This window comes from Mastigoproctus giganteus, chromosome 8 (genome assembly GCF_048544385.1).
Source record: "Mastigoproctus giganteus isolate SK-2022 chromosome 8, ASM4854438v1, whole genome shotgun sequence".
Taxonomy (NCBI): Eukaryota; Metazoa; Arthropoda; class Arachnida; order Uropygi; family Thelyphonidae; genus Mastigoproctus; species Mastigoproctus giganteus.
This window is the reverse complement of record NC_143582.1, coordinates 48,300,796-48,320,498: the sequence shown is the minus strand read 5'-3', so window position 1 is coordinate 48,320,498 and position 19,703 is coordinate 48,300,796.

Below are 19,703 nucleotides of genomic sequence, written 5' to 3'. Positions count from 1 at the left end.
GTCCATTCTTGACTTTGGCCGCAGGTTCTTCATAGATCCAATGACTTTAGGCAGGCATTGTTCAGTATACCACTTAGCTGTGACTGTCTTCTGCGTGTCCAAAACGACACGTTCCACAATTCCACTCGATTTGAAAAATACAGCTATCATTTTCTTCTTTACAGATCGGGATTTTCTGACAATTACGGGTGTGTCGTCATCATCAAAGACCCAAACTTTGTTTTGAGCCTTGGTCGGCAGATCGTAATAGTACAGCCAAGTCTCGTCACCTGTCACGATGTTGCTCACATACCGAGATTGTCCCTTATCAAACTTTTTTAACATCTCCCGGCACCAAGTCACACGTCGTGTCATCTGCTCTTCAGTCAGTTGATGCGGCACCCAGAGAGAACAAAGTTTCTTCACGTGCAAATGATCTTGCAGAATCGAACGAATTGCTGGTGCATTTAGGCCCAAAGTATCCTCTATCTGTTGGTAGGTCACTCGCCTGTTTTCGTCAAGCATTTTCCTCACAGTAGTAACGTTTTCCTCCGTAACTGACGTTCGTGGCCTTCTCGGCCTCTCAGAATCCTCCAGAGTGAAATTTCCCCTTTGGAATTCTCTATACCACCTGAATATTGTTGTACGATGTGGACAATCATCATCTAGTGCAAGAGCACTAGATGATGATTGTCCACTAAGCACTGGTCTATGGTTAAACCACGCACAAAATTATACCGCAAAACTGTCCTTATCTCATTTCGTGACCACGATGCCATCGCAAGCACTTTACACTCTCACTACTAATGAATAACTGAGCCCATCAACTTGGCGCGGCGGCTACTATGCACGTATGAACATGTTTCAACAAGCAGCTTCCTGTGATTCATTGTTGCGTCATATTGCAAAACTTTCCTAGTACACTTTTAAATCTCTGGCATTTCCCAGTGAACTGGTTCACCACAATGAAAGCAACGCGGAGATGGGGGAAACCCCTGGTGCCGTAAGACAACAACACACACTTACACTTACACTTACACTTACAGTACCCTTTGTATTTGTACTTTCCTAGTACCCTTTGTATATTTCTCAGTAAATAAGTCCAAAAACTCGAATTTGCAGGAGAGGAAAAATAAACTTCACACTCTCATATAAACATGCATATATTCGAATATACAAATATTTATTACTCATGTTAAAACTACAATAACGAAGATATCTGCATGCCATATAATAGTAAATAATAAATACTTTATTATAGTGCACTTATCTCATTTTTGACAAATTAGACTTATCTGCTTGTTCACAGAGACCACAGATTTAATAGCCCGAATTCAGTAATTTGTGTGATTTATTCATTCAAAAAGCATGCAAATAATTAATTTTGATATATTAAAATTAACTTTAATGCATAGTTTATTTTTAGTTTTTGATTTATCTTATACATGTATTTATTTTTTTCAGTTGCACAGTAAAATCAGTAGTGCAAGTAAAAAAAAAAACAGTTCGTCAGTATTCAGAGGAATACTTTAAATTTGGTTTCATCCCCGTTGTCCACGATCAAAGGGCACCTTTTTGTCTTTTATGCCAACGATGCTTGACCAACGAATCAATGAAGCGAGGTCATCTTGAGGTGCATTTGAAGGCAAAACACAATGCTTATGTAAATTCAGATTTAAATTATTTTCAAACTTTAAAGAACAATTTTGAAAAAAGAGCAAACATTAAAGTCTCTGTTTATTGCTCATACTGCAACTGTCAATCGTACTCTTGAGGCTAGTTATGAAATTTCTTTACTCGTTAAATCTGGGAAAAATCATACTATGGGAGAGAATTTAATCAAACCATCAATATCAGCATTTCTCAAAACAGTTCTGGACAAAGATGTGAAAGCTATGCCACTCAATAACAATACTGTTAGTAGAAGAATAGATGAAATGAGTGAAGATATTGAAATACAACTTGTTGGAAAGCTGAAAACAAGAAAATTCTCGATGCAAATGGATGAATTAACTTTGAGAGACAGTGAAGCTGTACTGATAACTTACGTAAGATATATTGATAAAGGTAATTTTGCTGAAGAAATGTTATTCTGTAAATCATTAGAGAGCACCACTACCTCCAAAGATATATATAATAATCTAAAAAATTACTTAGTTGACAAAAATATACCAATGAAAAATATAACATCTTGTGCTGCAGATGGTGCTCCTAATATGATGGGCAAGAAAAATGGCTGCTTAAAATTGATGAAAGATGAAAATCCAGAAATGCTTCTTGTGCATTTTGTTATTCGTAGGGAAAACTTGGTAGCTAAAAATATTTCGCCTGTTCTTAATGAAGTACTAAAATCAGTTATAAAGTGCCAATGCTATTAAAGCTAATGCCAAATGTGCGCGTCTCTTCAAGCTTTTTTGTGAAGAACAAAATGCAGACCATGTGAGACTTTTACTTCACACTGAAGTAAGGTAGCTCTCGAAAGGGAACTGCTTGAAAAGATTTATGGAACTATTTGATACTATTAGTGACTTTTTAAGTGACAAACCTGAAATGAAGCATCTGTTAATGGTCGATGGTAAAGCATTTGTGAGTTATTTAGCCGATATCTTTGAAAAACTAAATATATTAAATAAACAACTTCGAGGAACAAATAAAACTCTCGTCGATGCAAAAGCGAAAAAAATATATTTGGTTTCATTACATTTATTGAATTATGTCAAAAATATATTTGTAACAAAAATTTTGAACAGTTTCGTTGGCTGAAAAAATGTGAAGTGGCTGATACCGCTGTACTTGTTATTGTCAATCATCTGAAAATTCTGTCTGCTGATTTAAAAGAAAGGTTTTCTGATTTAAAACAAATTGATTTTCCAACCTGGATGATGCAACCAATGTTAGTGGATTTGTCTGATGTATCAATGCAGTACCAAGAAGAACTCTCAGAAATTCAAAATGATGAGTCAGTTAAAACTTTATTCAATATAAAAGGAGCGATGGCATGGCTTTGTGATGAAATAGAAATTAAATACCCCAATTCAACCAACTTTGCAAGAGAGCTATTGTTTCCGCCTTCATATTTAGTTGAATGTGGATTTAGTGCCATAAATTATTTGTTACTAAAGAAAAGAAATCAACTGCATATCACAAAACGGAGAGACTTGAGACTGAAGCTGACTAAATTGGAACTCAATATAAAATCTCTCTGCAGCAACACAAGGGTCTCACTAAATTTAGTGCACTCATCTAGAAGTGACTTCACATGGAATGTTGGAATTATTAAACAAATAATAATTACTAAAAATTAAAATATTATAGAAAAATCTTTCATATAAATTATTTTGTACTTGAATTTTAGTTGTCTATTATATGTTTTGAAAATTTACTTACTGTTTTTTTCTTAATAATTTCCTAATGAATTCTTCCTAAAACCTAAGTCTTGTGTCCTGAACAAGTTGTAATTAGGTGTCATTTAGGGAATAATTCAAGTTTTGAATATAAAAAATATGTATATGTTACATAGGGGGTATCAGGTGGGGCATGTTAAAAAAAAGGTTGGGAAACACCGATTTAAAGCATCATCTTAAACTACATACATACCTACTTTTTATGCATCATCTGTCAGTATTATTAACAATATTACACAACTATACCAAAAGTGCTGTCAGTAGTTTGCTCCTGGCTATGCTAAAAGCAAACTGTCCCTGATCAGTGTCATACTTTTTTATAATGCAAAAAAAAAAAAAAAAAAGCTAATTTGTCTACTGGAGTGAATAAATTGATTGCTTAACCCCTGGTGGTCAAAATTTTGTACTAATTTTACGGTGTTTAAAAAAAATCCCACAATACATTGACTGCAATGCAAAAGACATTTCTTTTAGACATAGATGTAGTTTTTGAGTTATTAATTGTAATAAATCAGTCAACTACTGAGCACCGAGCACTCAGGAAGAAGAGTCTGTAGTCAGGAATGAGCGTTAGTGTAGTATCTCAAAAAGCTTGATGGTAACTGAAAAAAGTTTCTAGTACCTCAGCTAGGCCTAAAACTGAGGAACTAACAAAAACATCTATTTGAGTCTTTCCAGTTCTTGTGAATGACAAGGTGGGGGAAGTGACTCTGGCTTCTTCCTGGAGAAGTGATTAAAGTCTTGAGGGAGAAGCGACTGGCAGGTGAGGGCCATGCATGACTCCGTGCAGGTGCCTCTCCACCACTGCCTCTGAGTATCTTCTTGCTGGGACAACTCCAGCTTTGAAAATTGTTAAAAAATACTTCTTGTTGCAAAATTTATAAACGACCTTTAGAGAATTATTAACTATTTAGCAACCTTTTTGTCACCGAAAGGAGAGTTACTTAGTACAAAGAAGCGCACTATCGAAGTGCAATAAAAAATTGGCTTTTTAATTTTAACACAGAAAGTAAATGATAGATTTCAATCGGAATAGTTTTCCCTTGACAAGCATCAAATAATGCATAGCTAATGTGATTTTTAAATTTTTAGCTCCATTATCAACGGAAATAGAGGAGGGGATACGAAAATTACTAATTTTGCTATCTGTCACTGCCATTTTTAATTTAAAAATATTTTAAAATTATATTTTAGACCTACTCATTGAGCTCTTTCCAATGGTGTATAATAAGCTACAGTTGTAGACATTTTTGTCCCCCTACATTTTACCCCCCATTTCTCAGACATATTTTTGTCAACAACGATCAACATGACGTACAAACCCATGCAAAATTTCAAGTCAATAGGTTGAGTGGTTCGAGATACAATGCTCTGACAGATACAACCGAGTGATATTATAAGGGTCCTTCGTTAGCATACGGACCCTAAAAAGTAGGAAAAAATGCTTTATAACCCCTATATTGGAACATTCAGAAAAAGATAAAACTTTTTAATCACTTAATTATTTCTTAAGAAATAGTGGATTGTTGCAGGGAATTTGGCACAAAGGCTGTTAATATAGGTTTCTAAAAGAGAATTTTTCTTTCTTGCTGATAGGGCACACTGTAAATATATTTTTCTGTAAGAACAGTATGGCAATGAATATTTTGCAGAGGATTTTCACCTTTGAGAAGAGTTGTGGGAAGCATGAAGTTGTTTAATATTTAGACAATTTCATGCTGTCAAGTAATTTCTTTTCCTACTGGTTAAAATAATTATCACATTTAACAAAGCTTGCAGTGCACAGCCAGATGGGTCCATATTTTGATAGATTTTGTCAATGTGAAGGTTCCAATTTAAAGCGATCTCATAAACTCAAAAAAGTGAAGCTGTCCATTCAGGGTCATAAAGGTATGGTCAAATAGGACGAGTTGCAATCTTTAAATTTTGGATGTGTATTAAGTGATGAGGCATCAGTATATTTGTAATTGCATGTATTCTTTGGGTAGTTTGCCGGAAGGAAAACCTGAGTTTTGGGGGGGGGGGGGGTACAATACAACCCTTGTCTGAAACCAGCTAACTCAACTAGGTTGCAAATACAGTATTCTGGTTTCTCTCATATCACATCTGCCATTGTCAGTTCTTATATCTTATTAACGAACATATTAACGACGAACCACCGATGAAAATAGAAGAAGCGCTCATACAAATCAATCGTTTAAAAATGTTTTTTGCCGAATACTGAAGGACTTTCGATGGTTTGTTCACTCCAAACAAATGTTGAAAACAAAATTATCAGCCGGAAGAAGGTGCAGAAGAAAATAAGTGATTACTGTATGTATTTTTCTTAAGATAAAGTCATAATATGCATAGCACAATTGTATGTTTATTATTTACAAAAATATTGTGCAAAATCTGTATATAATTTAATTTAATTTTACATTAAACGTTTAACGATTTTTCTTTATCTCTTGTGTATGTAATTGTATATCATTTACAAAAATATTGTTCAAAATCTGTATATATTTTAATTTAATTTTACATTAAACGTTTAACGATTTTTCTTTCTTTTTTTTTTCTCCCTCAGACTTCTTGTTAGCGGACACTTCTAACGGACACATTTTCGTTCCCCATGGCTGTCTGTTAAAGGGAAGTTTCACTGTATATATCTTACTCTCATCTGGGCAGGATGTTATTTCCATATGTTTTCCTCTCATTCTGTTTTGTTAGGAACATTATTCCTAACAGTAATACTGCATAATAAGCTGGGACTCTATCAGAGATAACCTGCAAAGCCTCTGAAGAGATGGTTCGACATGCTCTAGTTATGCCCAATAAAGCAAATCTTTGGGGTTGTATTAAATAAATTTGAATAATAACATTTGACACTCTATAAACCAAAGCCCCAGTAACAGTGGGTCAAAGAGACATTCACATAACAAGTTTACTGATCTTCCCTTTATGCCCCAATCTGCTCTCACGACTCTCCAGAGCTTAGCATAGTGTCCTTACTTTTCATGTTCAGTGAAGAACATGTTAAATATTCTTCTTTTCTTTTCTTCTATTTTAAGTCCTAAATACTTAGTAACCTTCACATGTTGAACCGCATCACCCAGAAGCCTCACGGTGGGAGCTTGATTTATGCTCAATTTGCCTTTAAGTAACAACTGCAGTTTTTTTCTCTAGATATTTGCAATTTATATTTCTTAGTCCACTCCCGTAACAGACCCAAGTCCCCCCACTCAGCCTTTCTTTTAATCTCAGATCTGGCATTCCCCTGTACAGTTATAACCAGATCTTCTGCATAAGCAATAGTCACCACATCAGGTATTTCCTCATTTAAAAATTCAACAAATATAATTTTCCATGCAAAGCGGCCTATCACAGAACCTTGTGGACATCCCCTTGTTACCTTCTTAATAACCTAAGTATATCTTGTTTTAACTATAATTTTTCTGCCTGAGAAATAGCTTCTAAATACTTCATATAATATTTTAGAATGTCCAGTTTCTCATATTCTACTTAAGATCCCCCCCCCCACCAAATACGGTCAAATGCACCTTTGAAATCTACAAAAATTCCAAGAACGTACCATGCTCCACTACTCTCCACTGCTTGGACCATTTTATAAGTGACATCCTTGGTCGATAACCCTTTTTAAAGCCATATTGGCTATTTGATCATCATCGTCAGCCATTTTCAATCCACTGCAGGATAACGGCCTCTCCAGCAACTTTCCAGTTCCTTCTGTTTTGAGCACTGGCCATTCATTTACTACCCACAAACTCATGAATTTCATCTATCCATCTCCGCCGTTGTCTTCCAGGTTTTCTTCTAGCTCCTCTCGGGTACCATTCTGTTATTTTCTTAGTCCATCTGTCATCATGTATTCAAGTTATGTGTCCTGCCAAGACCATTTTAGTTCTTTAGTTTTGATAAGAATGTCCTTTACTTGAGTTTGCTGCCTAATCCATGTGTTTCTCTTCTTATCTAACAGTCTGATTCCCAATATAATTCGTTCCATCCTTCGCTGTGTAGTTCTCAGCTTCTCATTCATTCTTTTGGTGAGTGCCCAAGTTTCATTTCCATAAGTCATGGTGGGGAGTATACATTGGTTCATTATTTTACGTTTCAGACAAACTGGGATATTGCTCTTCAGTATGTGACTATATTTCATGAATGCTATCCATCCAAAATTTATTCTTCTCTTGACTTCCAGCCATTTATCATTATTTAGAGCTAACAGCTTGTCCCAGATAAGTATATTACTCCGCCTTTTCAATTACTGCTCCTTCAATCATTATGTCCGTTTCTGTGGCATACTTGTTCATCATTACTTTTGTTTTAGCCATATTCATCATTAGTCCAAATCCTTACTAACTGTGCATAACTGATTAAGATTTTCCTCTAATTCTTTGGGATCATGGCTTATGACCACACTGTCATCTGCAAAACATAAATGGTTTAGGTACTCTCCATTCACATTGACTCCTTTCTGCGACCAGTCTAATCTTCTGAAAGCTTCCTCAAGGGCAGCAGTAAAAAAGCTTTGAAGAATTGTCTCCTTGTCGAACTCCTTTCTCAATTTTAAATTTGCTACTGTCTGTCTAGTCTAATAAAGGATTTAGCATTCTCATATATTTTCTTCAAAATCATAATATATGGGGTATCTATTCCTTGTCTTTCGAGTGCCCGAAACATTGCCTTACGCAGTGTGGAGTCAAATGCCTTTTCATAATCCACAAATGCCAGGCATAATGGTGTTTTATATTCATTTGCTTTCTCCATTAGCTGTGATATTACGTGAAGGTGATCCATAGTTGAGAATCCTGTCCTAAAGCCAGCTTGCTCCTTCAGTTGATTCTCATCAAGTATTCTTTCTAATCTGTTAGTAATGACCCTTGTGAACCACTTGTAGATGTGGGATAACAAGCTAATTGGTCTATAATTTCCAATTTCTGATTTATCTCCTTTCTTATGCAGCAAAACTATGATTGCATTATTCTACTCCTTAGGCATCACAACTTTTCTAATGCATTTTGTGAAGAGTCTTGCCAGTTTTTGTGCCATGTCTCTTCCTCCCAATTCTAACAACTCTACAGTAACTTCATCTTCTCTGGGGCTTTCTGATTCTTCATTTTCTTCAATGCCTGTTCTACCTCAACAGGAAGAATATTGGGTATGTCGTATGTGTTGCTAATTTGCAATCCATCTTCCCCACTGCTGGCATCATTCCCTCGCTCCTTGTATAATTCTCTATAGTAGTCTTCTGCTATTTGAATTATGCCTTCTCTGCTATTTATATGTACACCATCGCTATTCTTCAGTTTCAGTATCATTTGTCTTTCTGTATTACTGCTCATGGATGCTGATTTAAGTCCTTTGTTTTCCCTTAATACTTGTTCTACTTTTCTTGTGTTAAATCTTCTTATGTCCTCTCTGAGCCTCTTTCTAATGGCTTTGCATAACTCAGTATACTCAATTTTGTCCTTGTCAGTGTTTATCTTGCTCTTCATATGTTGCCTTCGGTTCATCATAACATGTATTTCTTGACTAATTTTTTCTTCTTGGGATTTCTTTTTTCCTATAGGTTTCTTGGGCTTTATCACTTTCAGAAAGTTGTAATATTCCTCGTCGATATCTTGGTCCTGAGCAGTCAGCAGAAGCTGAAACTTGTTCTTAAGTTCCAGTACATACTGCTCTTTCTCCTCTTCTGTTATCTTAAAGACCTTCGTATTATTTACTCAAGTCAGCTTTTTCCTTTCCTTTCCTTTCCTACATCTATATCAAGTGTGCATCTTACCATTCTGTGATCACTTCCAACATTTACCTTATTCAGGACGGTAGCGTCATTCACGATATACCTTCTGTTAGTGAGGATGAAGTCAATTTCATTAGTTGTTAATCCATTTGGGCTCTTCCATGTCCACTTTCTGTTCACCCTTTTCTTGAAAAAAAGTGTTTATTACTGACAATCCTTGAGATTCTGCAAATTCCACAAGTCTTTAATTTATTTCACCAATTCCAAAATTTCCTATAGTTCCCCTTTATGCACTGTTTTGTCTTTTTCTAACCTTAGCATTGAAGTCCTCCATAATAATAGTGTTGTAGTGCATTTTCTTCTCATCTAGAAGACTCTCAATTTCGGTGTACATTTCTTCAACCTCTTCATCACGATGGCTCGATGTTAGTGCGTAAATCATTATTTGATACCATTATGTCCCTTTCTGTGGCATACTTGTTGATCATTACTTTTGTTTTAGCCATATTCATCATTAGTCCAAAATCCTTACTAACTGTGCATAACTGATTAAGATTTTCCTCTAATTCTTTGGGATCATGGCTTATGACCACAATGTCAACTGCAAATTGTAAATGGTTTAGGTACTCTCCATTCACATTGACTCCTTTCTGCGACCAGTCTAATCTTCTGAAAGCTTCCTCAAGGGCAGCAGTAAACAGCTTCGGAGAAATTGTCCTTGTCGAACTCCTTTCTCAATTTTAAATTTGCTACTGTCTTTGTCTAGTCTAATAAAGTCTAATTTTGATACATAATCATCATCGGTTTATACACAACTGTTCATATATCTTTGCCAGATCAGAAAGAAGAGCAATGGGATGATACGATCCTGATTCATTCAACATATAATGTGCCTTTTATTAACAGTTTTATTTGTGCAATTTTCCATCCCAGTGGGAAAGCATCCTCTTCTAAACACTTATTATACAAATTTATAACTCAGGTAACTTCCTAAAAGTTCTTTTAAGAACTACAACCTCTGTTTTGTCCAGGCCTGCCGATTTGCCATCCTTCGCATGGTCCACTGCCTCTGTTACCTCTAACAAAGTAAATTTTTCTTCCACTTCCTGGGAATAATACCTGGAATTATCTTCTGTTATCTGTATTTGTAAAAGACTATCTTGTTCCACATCATCCAGAAAGAGACCCTCCAAGATTCTATCCACAGAATTCTTCCAAGTCAGAGTTTCATTTTCTCCATATCCAATTGTATATGGCACATCCAAAATTTGTTTTTTATTAGTTATAATCTTAAATACAGAATTCCATGGATCTGGATCCCTGCTCCCTCACAAATTCTCTCCATTCAATACTTTAATTTTACTGACAGTACGAATGTAGTTACGTCTTAACTCACAATATTGTTCTTTATACCTTTCGCAAAGTTCACTATCACCATTTCTTCTTTCCCTCTGAAACCATCACCTCTTCTCGTCTAAGTTGAGTTATTTCTACCGTCCACCGAAACACAGGTCTATTAACACATCTCATTATCTTCATTTCTTACAGGATCTCAGTAATATCTCAGTTAATTTTCCTACATATTATTCAGATGTTAGGCCTGTCTAATCAATTTGTGCAACACCATTCTCAAACTCAACATAAAATCTTGACCATGCCACATATCTATCAACATCATAATAAAATCTAATATAACTACAGTAGTAAAGGAGATACCATTGTGGTCACTCGTATAACTTCCTTCCACTCTCCAATCCCTAATTTTTCTTATAATAGGCTGTGTCACTATCGTTATATCAATATAAGACTGCCCATGTACAGATGAGTAAGTAGGATTATGTTCAGAAACATTCACAATTTCTGCCCCTGAAGCAGCAAAAAGTCTTCTAGCATTATACCTCTGTCATCGGAGCGGAGAATTAGCATTAGAATCAATGGCCACCACCACCACACTGCAAGAACCAACAATCCTGCACAGTTTTCTAAACAACTAACATATGGCTCTATAACTACAGATGGTGAACAATACACTGTTGTCAAATATAATGTTCCACATTTCTCAATTATCTCACAACATAAATAATTCTCACCACATAAAGATATCACCTTAGTAACTACTAAATCTCTATCTCTTATCACTATCACAGTCACAGAATTCTCACTCTCAGAAACATCTCTATATCTCTTGGGATACCTTCTTACACTGTACAGCATATGGCTCCTGCAGCAAGGCAACTACCACATCCTCTATTTCCATTACATGATTTACTTGAGCTGCTACAGCTTTGCCACATTGTGCATTTAACTGCAATATTTTTATATGCCTACCCATAATTTATTTTCCTCTTGTAAATCTCCACAGTCTTAATGTACTCTGAATAATCTCTATCCACTGCAACACGAGCAGCCATGACCTCATTTTTTACAATTACAACAAATTGGTTCTTTACCACGATCAGGTCAATCTTTAAAAGAAGGACCAATCTTTGCACAGTGTCCACATAGCATCTCCCTTTTACAATGCTTAGCAACTAGTCTTGTAAATTTAACCACTGTGCTGGGGAAAAATAATGGAATCAATAGTTAAAGCTATGCAAGGTCATCTTGAAAAGTGATTATAAATGGTCACTACTCTTTGTGGATTTACATGAGGGGTTCAACAGCAGTTAGCATTAGTCCCAGTAGTTTATATTTATCATTGATGGAGGTATTTCAAGTTTAATGTCTAAGTTTACTGATCATACAAAGGTGGTCATAATGATTAATAAAAGTAATCAGGATAAAAAAACTCATCAGAGAAGCTGTAAAATTGCAATTGAGATTTAACAGTGATAAGTGCAAGGATTATCTCAGAATAAAATAACATCTTGGTGGTACCAAAGTGAAGGTAGTAGAATATGACAAATATTTATGGGTAATTGTACAGTCTGATGTATAATTCTACGAGTAGTACAAACAAGCTGCTATGACAGGCCATGTATTTCTGTTGATGATATGCAAAACTGCCAACTACAGAGGTAGTTGTCCTGTTAGTTCCTGATTAATTGCATTTTTGTGTGTGCGTGCATGCGCGCGCAAACACATACACGAGTGGCAGCGTTGTCCTCATTTCTCTATCACATGACCGACTTCCTGGTTATGTTTCATTGTGCCATGCACTATTTAGTTGAAGAAGCATACCACCTCGAAAGCTACTCCATTTTTGATTTTTAACACATTTTATCCTGTTTATATTTTTATTATTATTAGTATATTATATGTATTTGTTCTCATTTTATTTTTAACTTAATTTTACTTATCCTTCTTTATTTATTGTTGATATGTTCCCCAACACTTTTTCTCTACCACCCTTTTGTGCTCCTGACTAATCTTGTTGCTTTTCTCAGCAACCCATTCCAACCGATCTACACCTTTCAACCTTTCTTGAACTGGGACTTCCAAACCTGTATGCAGTACTCAAGATGCAGCCTAACCACTGCCTAATGAAATGGAATAATTAACTTTATCTCTGCTGTAAAAATTCACACACATCACTGGCTAAATACCATGAGCTGTCCTAGCAGCCTGTCTACATTGATGGAAAAATTCATGTTCTTTTTCATTTCCTGCTATCTTCAATGTGGTATACCACCCAACAGTATATAATTTGGAAATTACTTCTATACTATACACTGATTACTATCATTAGCTACCCTTCTCGCTTTTCTATCATCAACAAACTTGATATGTCTAGAGCAATGTCACTAATAAATACTGAAAACAGTAAGTGGGCTGACCCTGAAACCTGAGGACACTTGGGACATTAATCTGTGAAGGGCAATGGCCATTAATAACTACCCCGTCTTCTGCCACTCACCCATTCATTCATCCATAGCAGCAACTTATCCCTAATGCACACTGCTTCAATTTACAGAGAAAGAGTAAAGACATTATCAGTATTTAGTTTACTGAGCCCATTCAAAGCCATAAACCTGTGATGATGCTGTACCACATTCAGGTGGAACAGTATATAAAGCTTCACTCAAATATAGGTATACAATATCAAAGTAATTTTTTGATTCATAATTGCTAACCAACTTGGTTGTATGTCATTAATTTCAATGTCACTAGTTCCATCCATGCTGATATTGCTAAAATCATGTTCAAATTCATTTTTCACAAAACTAATATCACTATCCGGTTCATTTTCAATCACAAAATACTCACATGTTACTCTATGCACAATTTTTTTTCAGTATTATTTTCAACCACATCAGTAGTACCCATTACTAGTATGTTGCAATTTAAAATATGTAATGAGCAAAAAAATTAATGCACACTATTTAAATTCTGTGCTGCCATCTTCTAGCAGTATTAAGAATTGCTTATAAATGCTACAAAAAGCCAAATGTCTTAAAAATATATACAGAGCATTGCATTGTACATCAAACTGTTTCAGGATATATACCAAATAGACATATATAGCAAATCATGGAACTTTTCTGTGAGTACTATAAAAATTAACAAACAGACTGTACGAATGGGACATTTACATTCTGTTTAAGTGAATATGCAACTAGAGCTCATCTGCTTTCAATATCCAAACCATAACATAGTAGGTTTATAAAAGCAGAGACCCCACATCTTTGGGTCAACTTAAACGTAAAGTAAAAGAAAATAAGAGATTTGATTGTGAAACCAACCTTTAGCCTCGCAGTGGGGATGGGTCATCACACCCCACCACAAGGAGGTAGGTTACTACTATCTAAGCTCTCATAAGCTTCTTGATTCATAATGTACATGGTCAGTCACATATAGACCAAACACCTGTAGTCCTATGGATGTTACATTAAACAACACAGTGTAGGAACCTCCAGCCCAAAAGAATAGGACAATAAATCCTATGGCAATATGTAAGCTACCTACGTACCCCATGCAACTCCAACACAAGCTTCATAAAACAACCCTCACCCAGTCCATCAGGCCTCTCCAGTGGTGAACCACTGGATCACCTCACCTTCAAAGCAACTCATTCATCATCCGTCCTCCTATGAACTGCATCAATGCACGTTCAAAGTCAGGACGTCCTACAGACAGCAGGATGCTCTGAGGGGAGCTTTGTCCTCTAGCAGTTCACACAACTGGGAGAATCATGTAATTTTGTGCACGCTTTGTAAACGTGATCTCAGCCTGCACAATGACTACAAAAGGCATCACTCTTACAATGTCATCCCACCTGCCCTGTTAAATGTAAATAGGTCATACAGCAGTAGTATTGAGTGGGAACCAGGAAGTCTCACTCCCTGTGCAAAGACCAGTCTATGTAAATCTATGCACAATGTATATATCACAATCTTCTGAATCACTCCTGGGCACTGAATCACAAAGGTTATTGTCTTGACTGTTTCTTGCCTTGTTTTTGACTACCACCTGAAACATAGATCAATACTGCTCTTCTGGAATACCTGAATCTTTCAGGTTTCTCATCCACAGCTGGTCAAAAAGGTGTTGACTAGTAATCTAACAATCAATATCAAAAACTACCACTTTAGGTTTCAGTCTTGAAGGCCCGTTAACCCCCATGTCCAGTTCAGTATCTTTGATACAAGAAGAGATTAGATTTTGTTCAAGTCTTCTTCTGTCAATGTTTCCACCAACACCATCATGGATAGGTCTCATTGACAGGACTTTCATATCATCTAATACAGAATACTGTATCAGATGATGTGAAAGTCTGAATGGGACATTTGCCATTTGTGTGAGCCTTTATCCTAGTTGCCTCCTGGGCTCCTGCCCATATGCAACTAGTTCGCAACTGTGATTGCATCAGAAACCTTTCAAGGTTAGTATGTTAATCAACATATTAATCATAATGCAACCAACTAGTCAACACAATTCATGACAAAAAAGAGGAATGACCTTTTGGCCTAGCATCAGGGATGGCATCTCCACCCTGAAATTGTTGAACCAGTCTTCTTGAATGAAACAGTAATATGGAACATCAACTGAAATTCCCTTAAGACCACTTTGTTCCAAATCTTTTAGGCATAGGAAGGAATGTGGAAGAGTTTTGCCAACATGGTGGAGCAGAATCACATATGGAGAATAGGATCTTCATCTCTAATTGAATCCCGGATTATATGGAACTGGATGGTCTTGGCCACTGTAATTGCCAGATCTGAATCCCTGAAGGAACTGTGTACATGATAATCCACATATCATTTCACAGGAGAATCATATATTGAATATGTTTTTAACTGAATAATAAACTCCTGTTACCTAATCTATTTAATGACACCCAAATAATCAATTCCAGTGCAGTACATTGAAAGCTATAATTTAAATTAATTCATATTTATAATTTGTCCCTGTACAGAGATTATCATATAGGAAAGTGTGCACAAACTAATAAATTTATTTTCTTCCCCAATTTTTCATTAGTCTGTCGACATGCAAATATAATTATACAAGATCTCTGATTAAGAATCTTTTTAACTAGTTCCTAACTTATGTACCATGTGGCTAGTTATTATTTCTGAATATAATCTTACTTGATCAGGTTACTGCATTAGTGTGTCAATTTATGTAATCCTTTGTTATCTATTATAAATTTCAGATAAATTTCTTCATCCTGTTCTAGCCCTGAATTATAACAGGAAGAATTATGAAATGGATGAACACATATTGCATCAAAAATTTTAAATCAACAAATTTTAATGTAATCTCTATTTCAAGTAAACCTATCAAATTTAACATTTAAAGGTAAAGAATACATATTAAGTAATGATTATACTATGTCTACAAGAGTTGGAAGGAAGACTACAAATTTAGTGTTTTTTCAAATAATTTTAAATATTATACATCAAACAAATTACTGTAAATGAGCTGATGCCTACCTCACTATACTAATATTTTATATCAAATAATTTTTAAAAAATTAAGAAATAACACAACACTGCATTTGTATTTTTGTTGGACTTCAATCAGAATGTCAGTATTGACTATTTAGAATTAATGTACTAAATTTAAAGCAGCTGACTAAATTATTTATCACAATGTGAACACATTTTATTCATCCAAGATCCAGCTATCCATCAATTCCAGAGTGCCAGTTCTGAAGAGTAAGGAACTGTGGAATGTATGTGATATATGCATTTGGACATGCTGTACAAAAAAAATAAATGCATATTTGAACAGTATGAAAATTCAGGTTATAGGAATAAAACTAGGTAAAACATACTGTACATATTTTTACACACCATACAAATTTCATATTAACATTCTTTTCATAACAATTTAATACATATAGACACACAGGACAATTTACATCAACAATATTAAATGCAAAAAAGATTTTCGAAAATATCACAGAAAATTAATACAATAGCACCAAATAAGGCATGAGTTGTGAGCCTTTGCCATTGGCTAAATGTACATGACTGCCTCCTTAAAGTCAATTATTCTATTTTTGCATGTTATTTAAGAAACTAAGAAAAACAAAACAAAAGGAAAACTAAAACAGCTGATGGCAATGTTTTAGTTTTTTTTTTCATTAAGTAGAAAAAAGGAAATGTCATTTACAGGCAGAAAAGGAAATGTCATTTACAGGCAGAATATATACAGTGAAAGTCTATTATTATGAGTATGGTTTATATAAAGTTTGTTGTAACAATGTAATGATGGTTTTATATTGTTAAATACAATACTCTCGTGATTTAACAAAAATTGTGCATTTCTCAGATGCATGCAAGTCAGAAGTTTGTAAATTTTATAAATTGTTTTTTGTGAATTGAATTTTTTCATGTCCTTTTCTAGAATAGCATTATGAGGGATGCATGCAAATTTTTTTTTTTTTTTTTATTGTTGATGCATTCTTTATTGCTGCACTTTATTTTATATATACAGTAAACCCCCGAAAACGCGAATATTGAGTTACGGCTCCCATAGTAATAATGGGGTTCCGTTCCAAAGTATGAAATATATAAGGAAAACTAGTCTAAAATTTTGTCTATGTATGTATTATATGTACCTTCATAATATGACTATGTACATTGTGAAATGCAAGCATATGAATCGAAATGAAAATAAGAAACAATTTAATATTAAATGTAATATTTATTAGAAATTTCAAACAAATCTTTCAAACCAGCGCCTTTGCTAGCAAAAAAACTTATCCCGCCAATGCTATCACCAGTTTCGCTAAAGTGTTGATAAAGGAGTTTTGCCTTTTCACGAATGATGAGTGAACTTAACAGAATTTTATTTTGAATTCGGTCTTCTATCCGCAGATTTAAAGCTTTTTCCATTTTTTCTAATTTAACATCATGAGTTACAGAGCAAATTTTTGAAGCAATTAGCGCGTTTTCACAGACACTACGGCGGATTTTTTCTTCCGATTTTTTGATTGATCGTACCGTTGACTCATTGATTTTATAATGTTTTGCCACTGAGAAGACATTTTCACCATTAGAAATTTTATCTAATAACTCAATTTTATTCGCTAATATCATCACCTTCTTTGATATTTTCACATTTCTCTCGTTATTCGTAGCCATATTTTTGTAGGGGTTAGAAAGAATTTGTCCACAATAAAGTCACTTTGTTCCGTTAACACACTCGAAAAAGTCTGTTTTACACTGCAAAGCGGTAGATTTACCACTTTTGTAAGTATATCAATTTATAAATTGATAAATTTATTCAATTTATAAGCATATAAATTAAAAGCAAATGACGAAACCTTCATGACAAGCGCATAACATACTGAACAAGGATTAGCGAGAAACATCGACACTTGCGATTTTGTCACCCCTCTCCCCCCACCCGCTGAGCGCTGTTTTGACCGGGAAAGATAATTTTAGCCACGCCCATGTTTTTTTATGGAGGAAAATATTCACGGCACTTTAAAATTCAAATTTTTTTAGGTTTCATTTTATATTAAATCGGCGATCGCGAATACAGATACCGCGAATAGCAGGGGCTTACTGTATTTATATACAGGCAGTTCCTGCTTTATGAGTTCTTTTTTTCAAGTATCAAAAAAATCGAAAGTATAAACATTAACTGCAATAAATAAATGCTAAAAATTCATAAATATAGCATTTCAAGCCATGTGCGTAGCTGTACAATACTGTGCATATATTTGTTTAGGCAGACGAGAGCGTCTCACATAACATAAGGCAGTTACCACGCTGACGTTACAAAGAGTGGTTGTGTTGCTCTTCATTTTCGCTGTCCTGTCAAATGCACTAGAAAAATTGCTACAGATTTAAAAAATGCTTATGCATGCTATCATGGAATTTATAAAGAAAACAGAAGACTCTTGAGGTACTTCTTCAGAATGTATGATTTTATATATCGAAAATACATAGCAACAGTGACATAGTCTAGGAAATACATAAAACAGAAAGAAATTGTCTCACGAAATTATTAATGGAACATTAATAAATATTGCGGCCTCTTTTTTATTTTAAAATTTTTAGCTAGCCTATTTTCTAGCTAAATTTATGGTTAGCTTATTGCCTCTCTGTTCCTGTACAGTCAACTACCCTTAGAGAAATATTCAAAAAGTGTCAGATTTTTGAAGTTTTACTATACATATAAATATGAAATGTTATTTTTTATTTTATTTTATTTATTTATTTAGCATTTTTTTTTTTTTTTTTTTGCTGATGCTATATAAGCTTACTTCCATGCATTATTTGCCACAGTAATACTAATGCAATTTTTTTCATATATGTTCTTGAAAATACATGTATCTTGTTTTATTATTATTTTTTTTTATTGAAACTACTTTGTGTGTGCAAGAGTGTAACTTGACTTGCCTTTTGTTTATGTTTATTCTGATCAGAAGCCAACGACATTTAGATGTAAATATTATGATGTAGAGCAAGCTGTGCCTTGCTCTACAACATAATATTATGTTGTAGTTATTTTTTTTTTTTTATTTCCATGGTAATATATATAAAGGTACATTTTAGGATAAAGCTTACTGGTATGGTGTGGACTTACAAAATTTGAAATAAAAAATACCTGCGAACACAGCAGTATTACATAAGTTACATTTTAAAATGAGGCAAAAGGGATGTAAAAGAAACAGAAATCTGAACTTACAAAATTTGAAGTTGTGCATGTCATTAGAATTATTAGCAAAAGCCTCTTCATTATCTTTATGAATAAGAATAAAATTAAGGATGCTATTCATTGTGATGGGGAAGAGGGAAAGACTGCAAGGTGCTGAATGAATTCTGGTGAAACTATTCTGTGCAATCAAGGTTTAAAAAAATTTTGTATGCAAGACCCCACATATATTTTCAATGCAACATATTTTGCGTTTTATTCTGAATTTATGCACTTTTTAATCAATAATTTTACTAAAATAATTCCTTTCTAACAAGCTTTTTTTTTTCTTATTTTCTCATCTCATTATAATTGCCTTTCACTGTATATTGGTATCGGCATCTTATTTGAGAGCTCAAACTAAAATATTATTTAAGATTTTTCAATCATTTCCTAGGATACTATTTTTGATCATCATTTAATATTAACCAAAACAAAGAAGGTATATGTCATAAGAATTCCTTAAAAATTAGCAAGGAATTATG